We start from the raw sequence: 25,861 nt of genomic DNA, 5'->3' as shown, positions 1-25,861 counted from the left end.
TTTTTTAAGCCTACCTCCAAAAGCTTCAGTGTGATTTTTACCTGGTATAACATTAAAAGTATGGATTCAATTGAGAAAAATTTATGACTTCTAATATTTATTTTTTCCATTCAGAAAGATTGAATGCATATTTATTTGAGACTTCATTTAGACCTCTCGCTAAAATTTAACATTTTTCTTCATATACATCCTGCAGGTTTCTTATAAAATGTATTACTTGGTACTTATTATTTTATAAGTGAAATCCTTTTCTGTTAAATTTCTCAACTAGTTATTCCTCGTAGATTGAAATCTTATTAACTTTCACAATTTTGTATTTTATTTTCATGGCATTTCCAAACACACAATTATATCTTTTTTTTTTTTTGAGACAGAGTCTCACTATCTTGCCTAGGCTAGAGTGCTGTGGCGTCTGCCTAGCACACAGCAACCTCAAACTCCTGGGCTCATGTGATCCTCCTGCTTCAGCTTCCCTGGCACCTGGGACTACAGGCATGCGCCACCATGCCCAGCTAAGTTTTTCTATTTTTAGTTGTTTTTTGGCTATTTTCTTTCTATTTATAGTAGATTAGGGGTCTCACTCTTGCTCAGGCTGGTCTCCAACTCCTGAGCTCAATCAATCCTCCTGCCTCAGCCTCCCAGAGTGCTAGGATTACAGGCGCGAGCCACCGTGCCCGGCCACAATTATATCTTAAGTATATTTTGTTTATTGGTTTAATTCTTCTGATACTGATTATTCTGATTTTTTATTGCCTTATTACATAGGCTAGTATTTCCAGAACATTGTTGAACATCATTAGTGAGCATTTTTTCTGTTGTTCTATTTTTTTATGGAAATTACTTTAAGGTTTGAATATAAAATTGAAATTTGGTTCTTTGCTTGAGATAATTTTTTATCATGCTGAAGAAGTTTTATTGTATTTCTAGTTTACACAGAGATTTCTCAAAATACTGAGCTTGAATCAATGTGTTCATTGCTTATTATAAGTATTCAAGACTACTACAAAAGTCGATATAGTTCCTTCTATAAAAATGTCTTTCTGTCCTCCTAGAGAGGAAGAAGAAAAAAGTGGAAAGTTTATGGACAGCCACTGTTGCTGACTCTTAATCCAAGGAAAGTAATCAGTACCCCTGACACCCTGATATACCAAGCTTCTGTAGTAGAGTTTACAACTTCCTCCATTATATCATCTGAAATTTAGTTGTATGAAATTTTTGAGTGCCTCAAATCACTTTGCGTGCATCATCTTTAATAATATCGTGGACAATGTATGCTGATTAATCCAACATAATATTTTTGTCGTATCTCCAAATTAAAAGACTTTTAGAAAGATAGAAGTGAGAGGAGGGTATAGATATCAAGGACAGTGCTGTGGTCCAGTAAGAGATTTGAGCTGGCATGCACTTTGAACACCCAATACATCAGTGACCGTTTCAGTATCCCTTTCATCTTTATTGGTCTATTCCTGCTATACGTGCGTGAACTTCTGCACTTATACTTGTCCTTTCTTAGGTAATGTACACATGTCACAAAGCAAAGATGCATTTCCACCCTCTGTGTTATTTTTTTATATATTTCAGGAAATATATTTGAGAAATTTGTACATGTCAGGTCATTTTAGGCTTTGGGAAAACAGTTATGATAGAATTAGATAAAGTCCTTAGAACTAGAACTTCATTTCTAGTGGAGAGATTATAGATAAAATGTTATATAAATAAATAGAATTTGGATCATGAAAAGTGTGATGCAAAAAACAAAACCCTACAATGTTATAGATTGTAACTGAACAGCTATTTTAGATTCATGAAAAGAGAAGGACTCTAAAGAGGAGAATCTAAAATTCCACCATGAAAAATATTCCTTTGATTAAGATATTAGCCTCTGAAAGAGTTAAGAGTTCTAGGCTGTGTAAGACATAAAGCTAATATAAGCCCATATCAATTTCTACTCAGGAGATTAAAACTTTGTCAGGAGGGCAGAGGCAATTTGGGATAAATGTGGGTGGGCAAAAGCAGAGGACCCTGAAAGGAAAAACTAAAATAAATGAAAGGAAGCAGAGTACAAAAAGGACAAGGAAGACAAATTTCAACTATTTCACAATTTTTCTCAGAGCTGACATTCAGGAAAACTTGAAATGTCAACATAGTATGATTAGTAGAGTTTATATTCATTTCAACCATTTATAAGATGTATGGCAACAGTGCCTGAACAGTGCTCTGTTTAATACATATTATTAATAGTAACAGCTACAGGAGTCCTACAGATGCTATCATTACTGCTGCTGCTACTACTCCACACTACTGGCATAGATGTTATTATAAATATTATGACCTATAGCAAAAGCTTTCATTAAAATTTAAGGAAAAAAATCTTAGACTTGATAGAGAACTCCTTCATTTAAGAAATACATGCCTTTCACATTCAATTGTTTCTATAATATGCAGACATTTCTTACTTCACAGCGATATTGAGATTGAATTAACAGCGGTACAGTACTAGTCAGTGGGGTGAGCATGTGTACTGTCTGGCCATTGCATTCGAAACGACTGAGCAAGTAGAGCAATGAATCTGCAGCAAATTTTGTGTTAAGCATGAACATTCCTCCACAGAAACTATTCAGATGATTCCGAAGGTTTTCAGGGACGAAGCAATGAGTGCAGCACAAATAAAAGTGTGGCACAAATGCTTCAAAGATGGTTGAGAATCTATTTATTGAAAGTAATCCACATTCTGGAAGGCCTGCAACAAGCAGAACACCTGAGAATGTGAATGTGGACAGGTTAGGTTAAAGCACGTTGGGAGAACTGTATGAGGTCCCAAGGTGCTACTTTGAAGGGGACTGAGGCATCATTGTCCTGTGTACAGAGTTTTTTGTATCTTGTATTTTCTTCAATAAATGTCTCTATTTTTCATATTACATGGCTGGATACTTTCCTGACAGACCTCGTATATTTCCTGAGAGAATTGTTGAAATGTTATATAATGCAATGAAAAATATTTACAAATGTCTTTATTCTTTTGGATCATTGTTCTTTCTGAGACCTGGTTATGCCTAGCTAACTAAGGACCAGAGTTACTGCCTTACAATATGTAGAGGAATTATACAATATGTAAAATAATTCATGGAGTATGCCAAATGCATACAGAAAGAATTCTATAACATTATTCACCATAGTGAAATGTTTTCTATAATATAAATCTTGTGAAGCCTTGTCTAAAAAGATTATTTTTGAAATTATCAGAAGACCTTATTGTATACCCATTTCAACCTGGTCACAAGCAATTCGAAGAGATTCAATATTGGTCAAATAAATATGATCAAATGTAAGTTTTTACATACAAAATATTCTAAAACTTGCTTTTCATTATTTTCATCTTGTTATTTTTCCATAAAAAATAAGCAATATTTTTTAAACCCCTTAAAGATTATTCTTAATTTAATAGCAATATTATATGTAAAGCCCTTTTTATATTAAGGTAAAGTATCCAATATATTTCACTGTACACAATAATTAAACCAGTGATTAACAAATATTAAGGCACAGGGACATTGCCCTAAGCTCACTTTAAAAGGATGCTTTTTTAATACCACATGGTTTATACCTACCTATGTTGCTATTGTCACATTCTCTGAAGTAGGTTATGCCTTCCAGACTCCATCCTAGGTGAAAATCATGGGAGGCTAAGGCAGGATGATCACTTGAGGCCATGAGTTCAAGAACAGCTTGAGCAACATAGCAAGACCCTGCCTCTACAAAAAAAAAATTTAAAGTAACAAAGTGTGATAGTATGAGCCTGTTGTCCCAGCTACTTGGGAGACTGAGGCAGGAGAATTATTTGAGTCCAGGAGTTTTAGGTTGCAGTGAGCTATAAAGACACCACTGCACTCTAGCCTAAGCAACAGAGCATGACCTTATTTAAAAAAGGGAAGAAAGAAAGAGAAAGAGAAAGGAAGGAGGGGAGGAGAGTGGAGCAGAGGAGAAGAGAGTGAATCACTACAGTAGAGATTCCTAGTGACTGACTCCTTATATGAGTTGGGTCAGACCATCACTGACTTCAACTCAGGAATCCCAGGACCATTAAAATGCTGTTAGTAGTACTAGGTATATTTGATAGAAGTTTGATTTCCTGTCTTTCATGTATGTATATTTTCCATATGTGTATGTATGTATCTATATACTTTCATACATGTATATATACATATATTTTATTAGCTATAAATTACCTAATAAAATACCTTATCTCTAGTTATCTTTAGAAAGAGAGGCAGAATTAATAACTCATATCAAACTAATGAATTAACTGAGAAGTTTGAATTACATTTATGAAACAGGCATATGTCAATGTTAGAAAAGAGAAATGATAAAACTAAGTAAATGTTTTTCTTATAGTGATTTGTTCCATTAGTCTGGACAGTTGTGCTCCTAGGGGATAGCAGCTATGTATTTATAAAAATATGAATAAGAGTATGAATAAATGAATGCTCAATTCAGGTAAGGTCTATTAGAAAACAGAAATGTTCAGTCAATGAATAAACCACATGGAACTAGATTTACATAGACAATAAGATTTTGTGGCAAAGTTTTTTTTTCTTTTCTGTGCTTTCAGTTATTTAGAGGAGAAATTTTAAGTTTCAACATTTACTGAGTGGGAGGCAGAAAGTTCTATGGCTGGAAGTTGCCACCATGACAACTTTTCCTCCTTTTCAACCACAAAATTAAGTGGACATACTTTAGAGGCAGACAAATTGGTGCAGTCTCAATTTCAAGATTGTTGAATTCAAGATTGTCTCAAATTCTGGATTGTTGTTGGGGGTGGGGATTCGTCCAGGTTTCTTATTCAAAGTGAAGTCTATCAATAAAATTCAGAGGACCAGTGAATGAACCTCAAGAGACAAAAGCAACCTTTATTTCAGTAATATTAATATTTAACAGAAATGTAATATTTAATATTTATTAATATTTAACAGAAATTTATTATAAATGTAAAAATAAGCTTAAGTAGTAAAAATAGCATTTGTGACTTTATCATCAATAAAAACATCATAGTTTTTATATCATATCACAGTTGTTATAGATGTCTTAAAATATATTCTATGATCTCTACTCTGGAAATTTCCGTGGTCATTAGACACTGCACCTGAAAGGCCCAAACTAGCCTAAAGGCCCAAACTAGCCTAACCAGCTTTTCGCTTCTGTAACTATGCTTGCTCATAGGTAATTAAGACCCCTACCCCTCCCTTTTTCTTTATCTTTTCCCGTAAGTGTCCCTTGCAAGTTCTCGGAATTGGGTAGTGGTCGTGCAACTGGTTGTGCAACATAGAGCTACTAAAATTTCCCCACCCTAAACTCCCCGGCCACCTGCGTGTAGTCTCGCCCCATAAAAACCCTAAGCTTGAGAGCTTCGGGGCGGCAGCCTCCCCATCTTGGTAATGCTGTTTAGCCCCTGCGCGCGCTAGAAATAAATCCTCTTGCTCTCTTGCATCAAGTCTCTAGACTCTGAGTCTTTTTGGGCGGTCGTCTCTCTCCCAAACGGGCTGTACATTTCTACGGCCCAACACACCCATCTTGTTACTTAATGCATTAATAAAGAAGCATAGGTATATTTTTATTAAATGTTGTTACTTATATTGCAATGTAATTGTTTCCTTTTAAATCCCATTTCACTTATCTTATGCATTTAAAAATTATTATTATGAAAAGGGATCCATAGCTTCCCCAGATTGCCAAAGTTGTCTGTCCATGGCACCCAAAAGTATAAAATTTCCTATGCCCTCGTCCCTTACATCTCAACTAGGGATAGTAACAACACCTATTTCATGGGGCTATTATGAAGGTTATATATGATGATACTAACTTATTACACATTTTTAATTTATTAAAAAGTGGATTTTAACTCCCCAAATAGTCTCTAATCTATGTATAACTATTTATAGTCTCTAATCTATGTATAATCTATTTTCATAACTACCACCCAATTGCAAGCTACCATCGTCTTCCATATGAGCTACTACTTTGGTTCTTAACTGACTTCATGCTTCTATTCATAAGACTCTTTAAACTGATCTATGTTATTCAGCCAGGATAGCTGTCAGTTTTTTTTTCCAAAATAAAATTCTAGATTATTACAGACTTCTGGTTTGTGCTTTGACATGTAAAGAGCTTGCAAGTTATCATTCCTGCCCTAACAGCAAGAAAAAGTTGAGTAAATTGAAAATTAATGACTTTTCTGAGATCCATCAGAAAAACAAGTCACAGGGCAAACTGATGCTACAGAAACTGGACAGATGAATATAGAAAATCACAGCTACCAGGAAGTGAAAATTCTGGAGCCAGGAACAAGTACCAGTGCGTAAATGGTAATTGATTAGCTGCTAGAGACTGAACACAGATCAGTTTGAGAGTTAAAAATGCTGTGAAGGTTTTCAAGTCTAAGTTAAAGGAGGACCCCATACATTCATGGGTTTTACGTTAGCTATCCTACCAGATTCTTACAGTGAAGAACAGAGGAAAACCCCTCTTGTTTGATCAGGAGGAGGAAAAAGTAATCACTTTGAAATATGCCCAGGAGAAAGTAATCATATTGAAATAAACCCATAGCATTCTCCACAACAAAGGCCAGACCACCAAAGGAAAAGACTGCATCAGATTTGTATCTGACTTGGGCAAAGGGAATTTAGGCAACTCTAGGCTCATCTAGATTTCCTGTCTCACCTAAGCTGAGAGAAAAAGCTAAGAATGATTTGTTTGTGAAGGTCATAGCCCAGGGGTATAAGATTCATAAGATTACAAAAAGCTTCCCCTCCACACATTACCACTGTTATCAACAAGGCTCCTATATATTAACAGTGACTGACATCTGAAAGAACTGTAAGGCTCAGACTTATTTTATAAGGAGTTTCTAGGGAAATGTAAGACAACAGAGGACACAAAAAGACACTAGAGGAAATTGAAGTCTCTGGTATGAACAGCTAGAGCAAGCAGTAAGCATTGTCTACCTCCTACCCAGATAAACATAAAACCTCACACTAAAGGCCTATCTCCTTGAGTTCCTATTACTGATGCATCATATTTGGCTTTCAACAAGGAAAAAACACAGTCTGAAGAAACAAAACAATCATGAGAACCTTGCTAAGGTATGGCAGAGATTTTGGAATTATTAGTATGCAAATTTAAAATAACTATAATTAATATGCTACAGGCCCTAATGGAAAAAGCAGAAAACATGCAAGGACAGAGGAATAATGTAATAAAAGAGATAGAAACTCTAAGAAAGAATCAACAGCTAGGATAAAAAAGCTAGATATCAAAAAACACTTTAACAAAAATGAAAAATAGCCTGGATGTCCTCGTCAATAGACTAGACACATTGAAAGAAAGTTAATGGTCTTGAAGATATGTCAATAGAAACTTTCCAAACTGAAATTCAAAGAGAAAAAAGAATTAAAAATATGGAACATAATAGCCAAGAACTGTGGGACAATTATAAAAATGTAATGTGGAATGGACAAAAAAGACAGGAAAGAGAAAGGAGTGGAAGAAATATATTTGAAGTAACAATGGTTCAGAATATTCCAAAATTAAAAAAAGAATCCTAACCACAAATCTAGGAATCTCAGGGATCCCCAAGAAGGATAAATAACAAAAATAGTACACCTATGCATGTATTCAAAGTGCAGAAAACCAAAGAGAGAGAGAAGAGAAAATGTTAAAAGAAGCCATAGAGGAAAAAAGCTTACCTATTGCGTTTATTGATTAATTTTGTATGTCAATTTGACTGGGCCATGGGGTGCCTAGATATTAGGTCAAACACTATTCTGAGTATTTCTGTGAGAGTTTTCTTGGATCATGTTAACATTAATAAACTGATAGACTAAGTAAAGCAGATTGTGCTCCATAATGTGGGTAGGCCTCATTCAATCCTTAAAGGTCTATATGGAACAAAAAAGCTGACCCTCCCTTGGTTAAGAAAGGATTTTTCCTGCCTGACTGCTTTCTAGCTAGAATATCAGCTTTTTCCTACCTCTGGTCCCAACTGAAATATCAACACTTTCTGGGTTGTAAGCCTGCCAACCTTAGGACTGGAACTACACCATTGGCTCTCCTTGTCTCTGGCTTGGCAGACTCTTTAACCACAAATCATGTGAACTAATTCCTTATAATAAATCTCTGTATCATAATTATTAGGCTTCAAGAATTCATTCTCCCCAAAGTTCCATCCAAACCTCCTATAAAATCCACCCCTCTCTGTATATCTTCCTGTATATCTTTTCCTGTATATCTTTTCCTGTATATCTTTTTCTAACTGAAAGGAAAATAATTTGTCTGGCTCAATTTCCAATATTCTAAAATTCTTGGCACAGTGCTTGTATAGAGTACATACTTAATAAATATTTGTTACAAAATACTATATAAAGAAATAATGCATTCAGTGATTTCTAGTAGAAAAATATTTTGGGGTTAGAAAGTCAGCTTCAATTATTTTCAAAAGCTCTTATCAATATGTTTTCTTATCATTACCAGTAGACTACAGTAACTTTTACAAATGGCTGAAAAAATTGTACAGATATGATTCTCTGAAAAATACTTACTTGCCCAGTTTTCAAACAATAATTTTCCATTTCAAAAACGCATTAAGGGCTGGGTGTGGTGGCTCATGACTGTAATCCTAGCACCCTGGGAGGCCGAGGTGGGAGGATTGCTCGAGGTCAGGAGTTTGAGACCAGCCTAAACAAGAGTGAGACTCCATCTCTACTAAAAATATAAAAAAATTAATTGGCCAACTAAAAATATATAGAAAAAATTCTCCTGGCATGGTGGTGCACGCCTGTAGTCCCAGATACTCAGGAGGCTGAGGCAGAAGGATCGCCTGAGCCCAGGAGTTTGAGGATACTGTGAGCTAGGCTGATGCCACGGCACTCTAGCCAGGACAACAGAGTAAGACTCTGTCTCAAAAAAAATAAATAAATAAAAATACATTAAGGAAAAAATGTGGTTCTAGAAACTGTTTTTAATAGAGTTATATAGGAACCTGATATTTGGAACTAATTGGCCACTTAAGTGTTTTCAAATTGTCTGAGCTTTCAAACTCTTGAAAAGACAGTTGCGTCCAAAATAAAGGTACCAACTGTAGCATGATAGAAATGGATCACTTTAGTGGAGGACTGACTAAAAGCTTACTTGAGCAAGGACTTCAAGAAAAACAAAGAAAGGGGGCATTCGGATGATTTCAGCTTTATCTTTAAATTTCCTGCCTACAAATGGATTGTTACACAAATATCTGTGCCTCTTAAAGTTCTTCATTCTACTATAAATATCCCAAAGTGGATGAAAGCAAATTAAATGACAAAACAGAAGAACATGCCCATGTTCTTCCCCACGTTGGCACAAACTAAAACTACCTGGGAGATTTAAAAAAAAAATTGGATGTCTGGGTTCCATGTGTAGAGATTCTGGTTTGATTGACCTGAGCTGCCTCCTCGGCAGGGAGATTTTCCTTGTCAGACTGTCTCAGATTATTTTCATATGCAGGCAAGTTTGAGAACCACCATTCTAGCCCATGATTCTTAAAATTCCATGAATATACAGTATTGCGTATCTTCTCTAACTTTCTTATCTTCTCTCACTTGCATTGCAAGATGCTTACCTTGCTTCAGATTTTAAGGATTTAGAGAATATAAATATGTAGGTTTACATCAGGAATGGTCCATGTAAAAGCAATTTCAAACCTGATGTTAGCAATATCTGGCTCTATTTATATTTTCTTGACTATCCTGTTTTTTTTCAACTCTTGAGAGACGGAGAAAGAGGGAGTGATCTTTTTATTCGCCCATTGCTGGATATCCATAGTTATATATCCTGAGTATATACATAGCTTCTGGACTCATATATTATTTGAAACTATAATTTTCAAATATATTTGTTCCCAGTTAAAATAACCACATCAACAAAAGCCAATGTTCTTTTCTTTCTTACTTTAAGTATGTCATTGCTAACCTTTCAACAGCTTGTGTTACAATCACCATTATGTCTAACCTCAAATATTCTTTTTATTAATTCAATTTTCTATTGAATTGAGAAAGCACTTGGAACATTGTGAGACTCCCTTACTTGCAGAGAAACAAGAGTGCCTGAATAATTATAGGGAATAAAAATTCTCCAACCTGTCAAGGACATTTTATCCTCATGACTGTTGCCTCTCATGATAGCAATTATAGCACGATAGCATAGCACCCCCTTGACCAATTTTCAGATTTGAAAAAGATTTAATACAGTTTGGACTATACCTGTGAGGTGAGGTGAAAGGGCCTGTTTTACTTTTGAAACTCACTTTTACCAGACGGAATGGAACCTGATAATGTTATTCAAGCCGAAGCGAGGCATCTTTCTAGAGCAGCAATTCTCCAAGTGTATTTCCCACCAGAAACGTCAGTATCATAAGAGAGCTTGTCAGAAGCCCAAATTCTCAGGCCCCACTGCAAGACTGACTAAATCAGAATCTTGGGGAGTCTGGCACAGCAACCTGTGTTTTAATAAGTTTCCAGGTGATTATGATGCATGTTAAACAGTTATAAGTACTATTTTAAAGAGAAGTTGACCCTCTGGTACTTAAACTAAATTCAATCCATGTCAGAGTAAGAGAAGATACAAGTAGATATTATTCTGTAGCCTTGATACTTCCAGAGAACTGTGACATCTAAAAAGAAACATTTACTTGACGTAGAGGAAAACAAGCCAATGGGAAAGAGATTAAAGGGTTAAACTCAGGTGGCTATACTCAGGAATGCGTAATGGTGTTACACAGCAAGTAACACCGAGTTCATGTTTCTGTATTATGAGAGGATTGTTTTGAGGTTGGATCCAATATGAGATTTAATCTTTCTATCAAGAGGAATTGATTTAGGATCTCACACTTTGCTGCAGCTCCATCAGAACACACAGGAAACTGGCCAGGAGCACAAACATGTCTCAGAGAGACAGAGAACAGAATACCACAGTGCTAGCCTAATAGACAGAATTTCCAGGAAATGTCACTGAGAAAAGGCATTTTCAGAGTGCCCAGGAGAAAAAAGTTACATGTATGTGTACAATGAAACTAAAAACAGAGATAACTAAAGCTTAATAGTAATATACAATTTGCTGATACTGCTTGTAGTTTTTTTTAGACTATACCCATATATACGGTGTATATATGGTGTATATATATAGATATATATATATAATTTCTACTCTCAAGAAGCTCAGGTTTCACATTTCAGAGTAAGAGTATTAATAGAGTAGAGTAAGAACGGCTGGTGAAAGTCTTTAGGTAGATGCACCGGGATACAGTGACATAGCATCTCTTACATTCCAGATGTGGCTAAGGATGATAGCTAAGATTTCTCAAATACTACCTACCAATGGGCAAAAAATAATAAGAGCTCCCTAATACTACCCACATACTGGCTTAGAGGGCTGGCATCTCCAGAGAAATACTATTATTCGTATGGAAGAAAACTCCCAAGATATGACTACTTGATGTTATAGCAAGACTTCTCAAGAGATGCATCGGGGGCACAAGTGAAAAACCACAAACTAAATGAAGTGGTCCACAGCTCCCATAGAACTAAGAGAAGACAAAAGGAAATAACTGGGTTAAGAAAATGGAGTGTGTATGCAGGATGGTGAAGATGATTGACCATGGATTAAAGCTTGGTGTGGGATCAAATTTTCAAGAGCAGGAGGACTAGAGAATGTGATCTATAAAGAAAGTAAATGATGATCAGAGAGTGAAATACTTACAACTGATATATTGGGGGGTGGGTATAGTTGTTGGTTACAGTTTTTGATAATGACAAGTTAGAGGGCATTGCCAAGGGAAGGAGTGATCTGATATACGAAGGAGAACAAAATGATTTCAAAAACAATGTATAGGAACTTTAAAGTAAGCTATTAATCACTGATTAATATTTTCAAGAATTATATAGTGGTATCAAAGATTCAGATGTGAAAATCTTCAAGAAGTTAAAGGACAGGGGCTGGTGACAGCAGACAACCATAATAAGGAGGTTTAGTGAGTCATTAGTCTGATAACAGGAGATTCAAAGCTGTGGGTTTGGTGTGTTAGGAAAGGAAGTAGGGAAACAGTCACAAGTGGCCAGGAGGAGCACCTCCCTGACCACTTATACCGTGTTTCCCCCAAAATAAGACCTACCCATAAAATAAGCCCTAGCAGGATTTCTAAGCATTTGCGCAATATAAGCCCTATCCCGAAAATAAGATCTAGTGATGGGCATGGCTACGCAGAGTATCTGGTGTATCTGCACAACCCGTGCATTTTGTTGAGTAGTGGTAAAGAAGATAGCAGCCCTTCTCATCTGCCCCATCGTGACAGCTACTATCCCAGAGGTGACTGGAAAAGTGCGGGCAGCCCCACCAACAAGGTCAGCTCCCCCTGTCAGGTCCTGGCCATCCTGTGCATGCTGCAAGCTGAGGCTTTGAGAGGAAAATAACACATCCCCTGAAAATAAGCCCTAGGGTGTCTTCTTGAGGAAAAATAAATATAAGACCCTGTCTTATTTTCAGGGAAACACAATGGTAGCACAGTGGGGGTAGAAGATACATTACTCAAGAAGGCATCAGAGGAAGCGTGTCTTCAGACCTATGAACCGTACTTTTCTACTATTTATTAAGATTTCTTTTACTATCTTAGCAAAGTTTTGTACATTTCAGAGTACAGATCTTGCACATCTTTTTCCTGATTTGATGCTATTACAAATTATAGTATTTACTAAATTTCACTTTTGTATCATTGATTGCTAGGAGATTTTAAAAGTACCATTAAAAAGCACAAATATTTATCATCTTACAAATTTTTGAGGTTTAGGAATCTGGGAGCAGTTTAGCTAGGTGATTTTGAGGGCTGGACTAAGGCTGTAGAATGTGCATCCATGCTCACTCAGTTCCCGCAGAACTGTTGGAAATAAGAGCCTTAGTTTCTTGCCACTGGGTCTTCCCAACAGAGTAGCTCATAACATGATAGAGCTGTCCTGGCTCTCAGAGACTTGGAAGTCATTTCCTGGTCTCCTGAGTTCTGTCTCTAGAAAAGAGTGAAGTTTAGGATGGTAGATATCAGCTGAATTCCAGATGGTTGTGTCATTTGTAGCCATGGCTCAGAGTGCCCACACCACCCTCTGATCATTTGTAAGTCTCTTTCCTCTCTATGTTCCATTTGGGGTAGTTTTTATTTCTGTGTCTTCAAGTTCACTAATCATGTTGTAAATAGGAAGGGAAGGTCTCCGAAGATTATAAGAATTCAACCAACTTGAGCAATCAACCTGTTCTGTAGCCTTTGTTTTTGAGACTCATGACTACTTAGCTGGCTAAATGTAGCTCCTGACAGACCCTAGTAGCTTATAGATAAATTCAAATAAATTTTCTTCTTTATCATACTAAAGTCTTCACCCTAAGAGGAACTGTCAGGTTGGCAGTCTGTTCTCAGTTCTTGGTATGCTTTTGGCTGGAGAATGGCTAGACACACCAAAAGCAAGGTAAGATTGAAACAAAGTTTATTGAGGAAGAGCAAGATACATTTATAGAGCAAGAGCAAGATACTGTGACAACAGACAAGGAACAGGCCCTCTGTCACAACAAGAAGTCCTGATTATGGTGTGGGGTCCTGTTTTATATTGTCTGGATTGGGCCTGCTTTGTGCTTCAAATGTCACCATTGAACCATTTTGATGGACAGTTAATGATATGATAATTAATCTTAGGTTACTCTAGGTCATTTTCCAGCCACTACTATGCCTGGGCTACCTGGCCATGGGCTGGGAAATTCCCTGCATTCTTTTGCACATTGACAGGGTGTTCCTCCTTCCCTAGGGTGGCAATTGTTCAGAGCAGAATCAAGGTGGGGCAGCACGAGACCCACCTGCCCTTGTCCTTCTGCAGGTGTGGCAACTGTTCGAGGGAGCACCACAGTGGGCACTGCTTTTGTCTCCAGGAGAGCCAGAGATCCCTTACTACCTACCTAATAGATAAAAGCTATAGCTTCATTACCATAACATACAACCTGGGTATTAGCATGACAGACTAACCATGCATGCATAATGGGAATTGTATCTCTATGTGTGATGATACATGTTTTTCTTTCTCTACCACTCTAAGAAAATCCCATGGTACTTTCCCTCGGGAAGACACTGCTTTAGAAAATATTCCCAGTGCTCTTCTTTCTCTCCACAAGTAATTAAAACTCCTACTGATTAAGACCCACATTCTGTGGAGAGTCATTTGTTACTCGCCAGGCAAACAAACCTCTATCTTTTGGGTAACATTGTCTTCTGCAAGGTTAATATGCTGTTGATTCTGTTCAATCCATTTTTCATATCAGACATCATGGGATTTTATCTCCAAAAGTTTAACTTGAGTTTTCTTCATATTTTTCATGTCTCTACTGACTTACTCAAATAGCTTCTTGAGCATATGGAATACAACTATAATAACTAGTTCACTATGCTTGTCTGCTGATTCTGTTATCTGTGTCATTTCTGGGTCAGCTTCAATTTATTGAGTTTTTCTCCTCATTATGAGTCATATTTTACTACTTCTTTGTATGCACGGTGATTTTTTTATTAGATTTTGTGAATTTTGTCTTGGTGGGTGCTAATGCAGATATCTGCTTTTGAACATTTAACAAAGGCAATAGTAATATTGTCACACAGTAAGCAGTTAAAACTTGGATTTGAATTTAGCAGGTCTATGTCCAGAACTTGTGACCTATAACATTTCTTGTCATCTCTGCTTCTCCTTGGTATATTTACTTGGCCTTTTGATCTAGCTACTTCATCAGCTGCCATTACCAGCCTGTTCTCCTTTGCCCATAATAGTCTCAGTGTCACTAAAAATGACTCTTTCTAACCTAAAATACTGGCATTCCTTTTATTTTAAATAATCTTAGATTCTAAACCCTTCACTTGCCCAGATCCTTTAAAAATGTACATGCTTTCCTGGCTTAGGCACTCCTTGCTAATACCCTACATATCAAGTACAATGATGTTAAGTAGACCAATTTTTGCTAAATTGAACATATGCTCAGCATGGACAAAAGCAGCTTCTACATTAGAAGCATTAATTGAAGCATGAAGAAATAAAAGAAATGTCTTTAAGGGTGTAACAAAATGTAGGCACATAACAGTTTGGCACCAAGAGATTTTTGATGCAGCTGTTTTGAACTCGGGGCAATTTTAACTCTGCCTTGGAGACACAAGAACAGATGACAATTAAACATGTTAATGGTTAGATATACCAAGCAACAGGGTGTGCATGGGTTGTGGATAAGAGTGTGTGGGGAAAATATAGTTAGAAAACAAACCCTTCTACAAACTCCAAAAACAGAGGCAGAGAACAGTTTTTGTTTTTTTGTTTTTTGCTTGGTGTCCTGTGTTTATTGTTTTGCTGAATGCCCCACAGAGAACATGACTGCAGACACTCGGGCTGTGCAAAAGAGGACCTAGTGCTTGAGTAGAAATGGAGACATGATTCTTTTTTAAATAAATACTTAAACACAACATGAGTCCTACAAGCATCTGGACTCTAGGTCTGATTGGCCCACAATGATGTCAGGCCCACAATGATGCCCTTCCCCCAGTAATCAATACATAGAATTGGCTGCCAATGGTCAGCATGACCAGGAGCCCTGTTTCTAGAGCTTTCCCCGGCCTCTACAGACAAGATCTGGCCAGGACAGGCGCCTGGAACTTCTCAAAGGTTGATAGTCTTTAACGGAATTCTACCTGAACTCCTGGTCCCCATCCGGGACAGATGCCCTTAGATGACTTTCTTCAGCTCATCATACAGGACCAGCACGAAGTCCCCCTCCCCCCACCAATCCCACTGAGGATGAGGACTTGGACCAGGCTCCCTTGACGAAGGCTTTGCTGCCTTTGTATCTGAAGATCTTCCTCCAACCGTGCAGGGTACCCGGTACCTTGATGTCAGCTCCTTTGCGCCCAGACACATCACCATCCACAGCCGCACGGCGTCGAAGGGGTAGGAGACCACGCCGGCCACCGCCATGAGGTCTGGCGACCGTCCAGCTCACCACGATGTGCGTGTTCTCGGGGTCGCAGAGCGTGCCTTTAGCCGTACTGTACGTGCCAAAGTGGGCCGCCCTGCAGACGATGAAGCCCTGAACCAAGATGCTGAAGCCCCTGATCCAGGCCCGGGACCCCGTGGGACTTGGTGATCGTCACCAGACCGCCCCCCAGGCCCTTGAACTCCCTCTCAATGCCTGACTTTCCCATGTCTGTGGCCAAGCAGGTCTCTGCGAAATCCAGCGGGTACATGACGCAGAGGGAGGTGGCCCCGGCGGCCCCTCCGCAGGCCAGGTTGCCGGCAAAACACCTCCAGAACTGCGCGTGCTCGTCCATGCCCCCCAGGCAGATCTGCTAGTACACACCCTTGAAGGCCAAGTTGAGGGCTTGCGTTGGGAAGTAGCGGGTGACGTGGGCCAGGCTGCCCCTCGGGAAGGACAGCACGCCCTGCTCCTTGGGGATGTGCACGAGGCAGGCCACGATGCCCATGTACTGCTTGTCGGCCGCGACCTGCGTGCTGGCATGTTGCACCTGCGGGAGTGCTTGACCCGCTCGGTGGGGCCACGGCCGTCCTGGAGATGGCAGCGGCGGTCCCCGGGCCAGGAAGTCCTCGGGGAAGCAGGCAGCCTGCTCCGTGTTGTGGTGGCAGAGCGGGCGCGCAGCGGAGCCCGGGCGCAGAGGGCGCCACTGGCTCAGCGCTGAGTTTTTTATTTTTGAATAAGCACTAAACCAGAATGTGATGCAATCCAATAAGAGATTATGAAGACATAAAGAAATCTTACCCTTTTAGGTGGCCAAACAGATACAACTCATTACAAAAAAATGTTCACAAGATATAATAAACAGTAACTAGTCCTCAGGTAAGAGGTTTTTGACAACACCATTTTTTTTTTTTTTTTTTTTTGAGACAGAGTCTCGCTTTGTTGTCCAGGCTAGAGTGAGTGCCGTGGCGTCAGCCTAGCTCACAGCAACCTCAAACTCCTGGGCTCAAGCAATCCTCCTGCCTCAGCCTCCCGAGTAGCTGGGACTACAGGCATGCGCCACCATGCCCGGCTAATTTTATATATATATATTAGTTGGCCAATTAATTTCTTTCTATTTTTATAGTAGAGACAGGGTCTCGCTCAGGCTGGTTTTGAACTCCTGACCTTGAGCAATCCGCCTGCCTCTAGGATTACAAGCATGAGCCACCACGCCCGGCGACAACACCATTCTTTACACAGAGTTTATGCTAACTTTCCTTGGTAATTATAGTTAACTAATTGGCACTCACCAAAGGAAAAATAAACCTCATATTTTTATAAGAGGTAGTTTTGCAACTGAGAGCAAGATGCCCACCTAAGTTACAACCCACCCTCCCACAGAAATGGGTGGTCTGTCTCCTCTTTGATGTTCTTCTTTTTTGATGTTTACATTACAAAGAGGTGGCTCCCAGGTCTTTGAGAAAGACTTTCCTGGGTCATAAAAATGACAAAAGACCTAGATAGTTTTCAAAAGGATTTATATACATCTCAGAGAGGAGAAAGTGCTTATCCTTACAAGTTTTCTAAAGTAAATTGTCTCAGAAAAAGAGTGGGAGGAAAATATCTTTCCGTATTTACAACCAGGGGAATTAGCCTTTAAAAAAATTATTTCTCCTTATAAGGGCAAACTAAAGTTTTGTTCTTAAAGTGTGAGCTCCACACTTGCAACACCGGGATCACCTGGGAATTTTTTTAAAAATGTAGAATATCATTCCTCACCTCAGGCCTACTGAATAAGAAACTGTCAGGTTTTAGTCTGAAATGTTGGTTCTTTGCACCCTCCTGGCCAAAGAATGACCAGACACACCACAGTTCAGCAATCATGAAAATGAGGTTTATTGAGGAGAGAAAGATAGGATTATAGAGCAATAGCAAGGTATATAGGTTTACAAAGCATGATACATATACTACAGATGACAACTGGACCTATTGTTGCAGCAAAGAGAAAGCAAAAGGAAGGGGTAAAAGGGGGCTAGTTATGGTCTTAGTCTTGCCTTATAGTACCTGGATTGGGAGCTCCCCATGGCTCAGACATCACCACGAAACCAGTTTGATTGAATAGTTGGGAGTTGCATGACCTGAGTCTTATTATGCATGTGGGTTCTAGGTCACTTTCTGGACTCTATCATACTGATGCTGCTTGGCTGGTGGGCTAGAGAGTCCTCTGCATTCTTTTGCACTTGTCACGCTAAGTTCTGATTGGTGATTCATAGAGTGCTCTTCCCTACCCCAGGTATGCCAGTTGCTCAGGACAGGATTATGATGGACAGGACCAAGATGAGACCCAGAATCCCTCACTATCTACCTAACAAAACTACATTTTCAAAAACATTCCTCATTAATTCCAATGTCCATTCATCTTTAGTGTTTTTAAAATAGTGGGTGCGAGTAGCAGCTGCTTGTACTAGAAGGAGAAGAGAGCTTCAGGGGGATTGGAGAGTGTATAATTTTCAGCCTCATTCATGTTGCTTAGGATGTCCCCAATCAAACATATATCATAAGACCCACTCCTTTCCCTCTAGTTCCCTTCCCTTCCCTTCCCTTAAGGTCCTGGGGTAGACCTTAATTAGTGTTGCAACTCTACAACCCTTACAACCAAAGCATAGGTATGAACTTCAGTCATATGTGCTCTCAAATTTTTCTAATTTTTCATCTATTCTCTGAGTTAGCTATTTATAGCCTTTAATTTCAACTTCTTCTTCCTTATGTTCTGTAGGGCCATCAGAGGAAGCCATGATGTGTATGGTCATTTTTGTCACCATAGTGACTGTCATAGATACTTGATCTATCAACACTTTGATCTCCATCTACATGGCATCTTATGTACCATTGGTGATCATTTAGGTAATAATGATCTCACTGTGTGACATGGTTTACAAACATGCTATTAGCCCTCAGAAAGGAGGCTCTACCCACATACTTCTCAAAGAAGGCTTCCGATATTTCCTCCTGAGAGCTGTCCTGGAGCCACTCTTGCTTTCCATGATTGCATCAGTCAGGGCCCTGTCAGTATTCCTGGGGACCTGTTGTAGTATTAATAAACATTATGAACTTACTCCTTACTATCATTCAATCTTTTGCTGTGCCTCCCAGTTGTCAAACCCAAGTAGAAGCCAAAGGGTGGGAGAGCTGGTTGGTGCAGTCCCCAGATGTCCCTGAGACACAGAGCAGAGTGGAGGATGAATCTGGAGGGGAAGGAAAGTGGAAAATATCAAACATACCTACTATCTGAGTTCTACACATAGCATTTGACTTTCAATTTTCTTTCATGGGATGAAAATCATAACAATATTCATTATAAAAATTCTAATATAGATGGTGACATCTGCTTCTAATTTTACATACAAAGGTAGAAAACAATTAATATAGTAGGCCTGAAACTATTCTTAGAAAGGCCTGCTTGCCACCTGGGACCTTGGCTGGTGTCTGGAAATTTTATTGGTAAATGGTTTCCTACAGTGATATAAAACCTTGCTAAATGATAAGAGTAACTCATTGTGGCCAGGCTCAGTGGCTCACGCCTGTAATCCTAGCACTCTGGGAGGCTGAGGCGGCGGATTGCTTGAGGTCAGGAGTTCGAAACCAGCCTGAGCAAGAGTGAGACACTGTCTCTACTATAAATAGAAAGAAATTAATTGGCCAACTAATATATATAGAAAAAATTAGCTGGGCATGGTGGCGCATGCCTGTAGTCCCAGCTACTTGGGAGGCTGAGGCAGAAGGATTGCTTGAGCCCAGGAGTTTGAGGTTGCTGTGAGCTAGGCTGACACCATGGCACTCACTCTAGCCTAGGCAACAAAGCGAGACTCTGTCTCAAAAAAAAAAAAAAGAAAGAAAGAAAGAAAGAAAGAAAGAAAGAAAGAAAGAAAGAAAGAAAGAAAGAAAGAATAAAAAGAGTAACTCATTGTGCCTAAACTATACGAAAGAAAAGTATTTCCTTTTTTTTTTTTCCCCCTCTGAGTATTTGCTTTCCTTCCAAGGGTCAGGACTTTTAGTGATTGTAGTCACTCCTATGACCAGCCCTCCATAACACCCCTGGACTCAGGCTCAGGAGAGCTTTCTTTGTAGACAACACTTCACATGTGTTGTCACAACTGGTCAGTGCAGAAATTAGGCTCATCCTGTGCAACTCCATAGTGTGAGAGCTCTTGTAAGTATTATGCCTGGTTTCCTCTAGATTTCACTGCATGTGCCATTTCCCTTTGCTGATTTTGCTTTGAATGCTTTCACTGTAATAAATCATAGCCACACATACAGCTATCTCGTGAGTCTTGTAAGTCTCCCAGTGAATCACCTGAACCTGGGATTTAGTCTTAGGAATGCCCAGCCCAATACCATACACTACTGTAAGAAAATCACAGATAGACATTTTATTCATTTATTAATTTAAATATTTTGAATGCCTTCTGTAATAACTCTGTGTTTTTTAGAAAATGCCTTTCAAAGTTAAGCAATTTTCAAAACCTGTAGTTTAGCTGTTTTAATGGAGTTAAACATCGTTTTTAAGTAGACATAAAACTTCTTTGTTTTAACTTAACATTTTCCTATATCCTTATCCCAATCGATGTATTAATAAAATAGAAAATTCAAGTGTTTGAGTTAGATGTCATTGTCCATCAATAGCATTACTTCTCAGTAAGATACTGAGCATGAAATCAGAGAATAACATCTATTTTATGTTGAAATTTCTCCAAGTACTGAAAAAATATTAGAAAACAAGTACACATCCTTTAAACCAGAGTCCTAATAGTAATCTTTATAAGGCTAAATATAAACCTATATTGGTCTGTGATAAACAAACTTATACATTACCTGATCTATTTTATGTATTAATAAACTCAAGACCTTTGACTGACTATATACTTAAGTTTTAAAAATTGAACTCACATAACTTTCTTTTTTATTCATGATGACCAAATGCCCCACTTAACTTTTTCTGCCTTTAACTTATTTTAAAATTCTGTGAACATTGACTGAAAAGTTTTAAATACAAGTTTAAGAATTTAAAGCCTATGTTTTACTTTAATCTCTAGCAACATCTCTCTAACAGAAATCTTAGAAATCCCAATGCTTTTTAATCAACACATTCTTGCATATTTTAATTCTATAACTGAGTTCTCACCTTCTTATAACATCAATATGGACAATAAGGCTGTTTAATGTAAGAGAACAAAAATACAAAAATGTGCTAGCTTAATTGTGGTCTATTGAAAACTAAGAAATGCCTTATTTTGCTATATTACCAATCTGACAGCTAAATAGTTTTATTCATAAAACAGAGAGGAATGCAGGAGGTAACAGAATTCCTGAATAGACTAATCTCAAGCTCAGAAATTGGAGCAGTAATTAATAACCTCCCCAAACAGAAAAGTCCTAGACCAGATGGCTACACTTCAGAGTTCTACCAAACATACAAAGATGAACTCATACCTATACTACAGAAACTATACCACACAATTGAGAAGGATTGTATCCTTCCTAACTCATTATATGAAGCCAATATCACCTTGATACCAAAGCCAGGAAAGGATACAACAAAAAAAATATTCCAGACCAATATCCCTCATGAATATAGATGCAAAAATCCTAAAAATTTTAGCAAATAGAATTCAGCAGCACATCAAAAAAATAATTCACCATGACCAGGTGGGCTTTATTCCAGGGATGCAAGGCTGGTTCAACATACACAAGTCTAGAAATGCAATTTACCTAATAAATAAAAACAAGAACAAAGACCATATGATTCTGTCAATAGATGCAGAAAAAGCATTTGACAAAGTTCAACACACCTTTTTGATGAAAACTCTTAACAAAATAGGCATAGACGGCTCATATCTTAAATTTATCAAATCCATTTATCACAAACTCACTGCTAATATCATTCTGAATGGGGAAAAATTGAAACCATTCCCTCTTCGAACCGGAACTAGACAAGGATGCCCACTATCTCCTCTTCTATTCAACATAGTGCTCGAAGTCCTAGCTATAGCAATCAGGCAAGAGAGGGATATTAAAGGCATCCAAATAGGGGCAGATGAGATCAAACTCTCACTCTTCACCAATGATGTGATATTATACCTAGAAAACCCCATGGATTCATCCAAGAGACTCCTAGATTTAATAAATGAATTTGGTAATGTTTCAGGTTACAAAATCAATATACACAAATCAGAAGCATCCATATATGCCAAGAACCATCAAGCAGAAACTCAAATAAAAAATGCAATACCTTTTACTATAGCCCCAAAGAAAATTAAATATCTAGGATATTTAAATATTAAATATTATATTTAATGAAAGATATGAAAGATTTATACAAGGAGAACTACAAAATACTAAAAATGAAATTGTAGATGATGTAAACAGATGGAAAAATCTACCTTGTTCATGGATTGGTAGAATCAATATTGTTAAAATGTCAATATTACCTAATGAAGTACCACCATCATTCTTTACAGATCAAGAAAAAATAATTCTTTACTTTGTATGGAACCAGAAAAAACCTCGTATAACAAAAGCAACCTTAAGTAAAAAGAACAAACTGGGAGGCATCAGTCTTCCTGACTTCAAGCTGTAATATAAAGCAATAATAATTAAATCATCCTGGTACTGGTACAAGAACAGAAGCAATATTTGGAATAGAACTGAGATTCCAGAGATGAAACCATCTGCATGTGGTAACATAATCTTTGATAAAGTAGACAAAAATATACAATGGGGAAAAGAATCTCTCTTCAATAAATGGTGCTGGGAAAACTGGTTAGCTACATGCAGAAGATTGAATCAGGATCCCTACCTCTCACCTCTCATAAAAATCCACTCAAGATGGATAACAGATTTAAACCTAAGGCAAGAAATCTTAAGAATCCTAGAAGAAGATGTTGGGAAAACCCTATCAGACTTTGGCCTAGGCAAAGAATTTTTGAGGAAAACCCCCAAGGCAATCACTGCAGTGTTAGAAATTTAAAAATGGGATCTGATCAAATTAAAAGTTTCTGCACAGCCAAGGAAGCTATCATTAGAGCAAATAGACAACCCACAGTTTGGGAGAAAATATTTGCTCTCTACACTTTTGATAAAGGTCTAATAACAGGAATCTATCCAGAACTCAAAAGAATTAACAAGAAAAAGTTAAACAACCCCATCAATAAATGGGCAATGGAAATGAACAGAAACTTCTCCAAAGAAGACAGAATAATGGCCTGCAAACATACAAGAAAATACTCAACATCTTTAATCATCAGAGAAATGCAAATCAAAACCACAATGAGATACCACCTAATCTCAGTGAGAATGGCCTGTATCAAGAAATCCCCAAACAACAAATGCTGGTGAGGATGTGGAGAGACAGGAGCACTCCTACACTGCTGGTGGGACTGCAAACTAGTGCAACCTCTGTGGAAAAGAATTTGGAGATACCTCAAACAGCTAGAAATAGAAATACCATTTGACCCAGCAATAGCATTGTTAGGCATCTACCAAAAAGAGCATAAGACATTCTAATATAAAGACATCTGCACCCAAATGTTTATGGCAGCACATGGAAAGAACCCAAGTGCCCATCAATTCATGAGTGGATAATTAAAATTTTGTATATGTTCACAATGGAATATTACTCAGTTCTAAGAAATGACAGTGAGCTAGCACCGCTTATACTATCCTGGATGAAGCTTAAGCCCGTTATTCAAAGTGAGGCAGCCCGTTATTCAAAATGAGGCGACACAAGATAAGAAAAATGGACTCCACATGTACTCGCCATCAAATTGGTACTGACTGATTAAAACTGTGGTGCTCAAATGGTGGTAGTGTTCACCAGGGATTGGGGGGGGAGGGTGTAGACCCACATCTTAGGGATGTGGTAAGCATTGTGCAGGGGAAGGGCATACCTCTAACCCTTCTTAGGGAGGGGCAAAGATATAAAATATAACCAAAATATATAAAAAAACAACTTTTATGGGGTGTTGGGCAGGTGGGAGGGGGGCGGAGGGGATGGGTGTATACTTACATAATGAGTGCAATGTACACCACCTGGAGGATGGACATGCTTGAAGCTCTGACTCAGAGGGGGAGGGGGTGGTAAGGGCAATATATGTAATCTTAACAATATTTGTACCCCCATAATATGATGAAATAAAAAAAAATAGAGAGAGATGTGTAGATATATAAAATAAATCTATTGTACTTGGGTGTAACTTTTGGGGGATGCATTTTTTTTAACTGATCAAGAATGTCAATAGTATATTGTGTTAAAACAAATCAGTTGTTGACCTGCAAGAAAGTGTGATCTTTATGAATGAAAAAGTCCATGTGGTCATAGAAAATATAATGAATAATAGCCATTTTCTCTATAAATAGTGATTCTAAGGACAGACAGAATTGTTTTAAAAATCTTTGTATCACAATAAAAATAACCAAATTCAATGGTGGAATATATATGACAAAAAAGTGTATGTGTATATATATATGCATATGTCTCTATGTATATATATATAATATATATACATGTTTGTATGTGTGTGTATATATACATATATATATCTTATGTATCAGATATATATATATATAAAAGATTACTGAGTCTTTCATCTTTCAGTCTATCCCTTTTATCTTTAAAAGTAATAATATATTTTTGGAAAATAAGAACCACAGTTGTAGAAGAAATTACTTTTTCACTAAGAAATAAGAGCAGTGATATTTGAAAATGAAAACATTAGAGAAAGAAAAGGAAGAGATATTAAGGTTAAGAGAATTCATTCTTATATAGTTTACCATTTTTCAATGATACTGTTTTCTCTGAAATTTCATTTAAAGCAAAGTAGCAGAAACTTGCATTTTAAAAAATTATGTATACTTAGTGTCAGTTAAGAAAAAATTTTGCATATCAGAATAGTAAATTCATGCAGAGGAAATCAAAAGATACTTCACTTTCCATAAGGAGAACTGGATTAGTGCTAGCTATCACCATAGGAGTTTTCTAGCTTGAGGCATATGTTTAGTTGTAACTTAGAATACACATAAAACAGCTTCCCTCTCTAAAAACTCAGCAGTAATCACATTTTATTTTTGGACTGTTTTTTTTTTTTTTAAATGTATATCTAAAATGTATAGCAACATATACCTATTGTAAAACTAATTAAAAGAAACATTGTTTCCTTTTTTCACAGGGAGAAAAGGTCATGATATAGCTATCTTTTAGCAAGAATATCATAACTTAATTTGATGATTTGACCTATGTATTGAAATAGCAAAACAAATAACAGTATTATTCAACTCATACATCTGAGGAAGTTAATTGGTAAAATTCCTTTATGGTTTTACTTGAGGCACAATTTTTGAAATGGTAATAAATATATTCGTAAGAAATTAAATACAAAACTAGATACCTTGGTTTAGGAATGGCTATTTGGTTGGCTGGATAAAAAATAGAATGTATGTAACTCAACAAGATCAAGAATTTTGTCATAGTCTACCTTATTTTCTAGTGAATCATTTTACTCTTACATAGATGCAATCACATTTTAGATTTATCACAGGTTTTTCTTGGATTGCTTCTTTCTTAATATAGAATTCAATGAGTCACTTGCTTAGGTGGAAAGAAAATCAATACTGCAAATATACTCAATTTTTCTACAGAAATTCCCAAGAGAAATTATTCTATGGTCCAATAAATTTCTTAGTGAAGAAATATATTCTATTACTTAGTCTAAATATGTACTTAGTCATTTTTCCCCATAAAACTCAATTATATTGCAACCCTGTCTTAACA

At 37.5% G+C, this 25,861-nt stretch overlaps 1 pseudogene; it reads right to left on the bottom strand.

The window, feature by feature from the left end:
• Positions 1-15,806: 15,806 nt before the first annotated feature.
• The window catches only part of LOC105861193 (ADP/ATP translocase 3 pseudogene), a 30,029-nt pseudogene continuing 19,974 nt past the window's right edge, over positions 15,807-25,861 (bottom strand).

The sequence above is a fragment of the Microcebus murinus genome, chromosome 6, assembly GCF_040939455.1.
Source record: "Microcebus murinus isolate Inina chromosome 6, M.murinus_Inina_mat1.0, whole genome shotgun sequence".
NCBI classification, from domain to species: Eukaryota; Metazoa; Chordata; class Mammalia; order Primates; family Cheirogaleidae; genus Microcebus; species Microcebus murinus.
The sequence above is the reverse complement of the archived record's forward strand: the minus strand, read 5'-3'. Positions and strand labels throughout refer to the sequence as shown.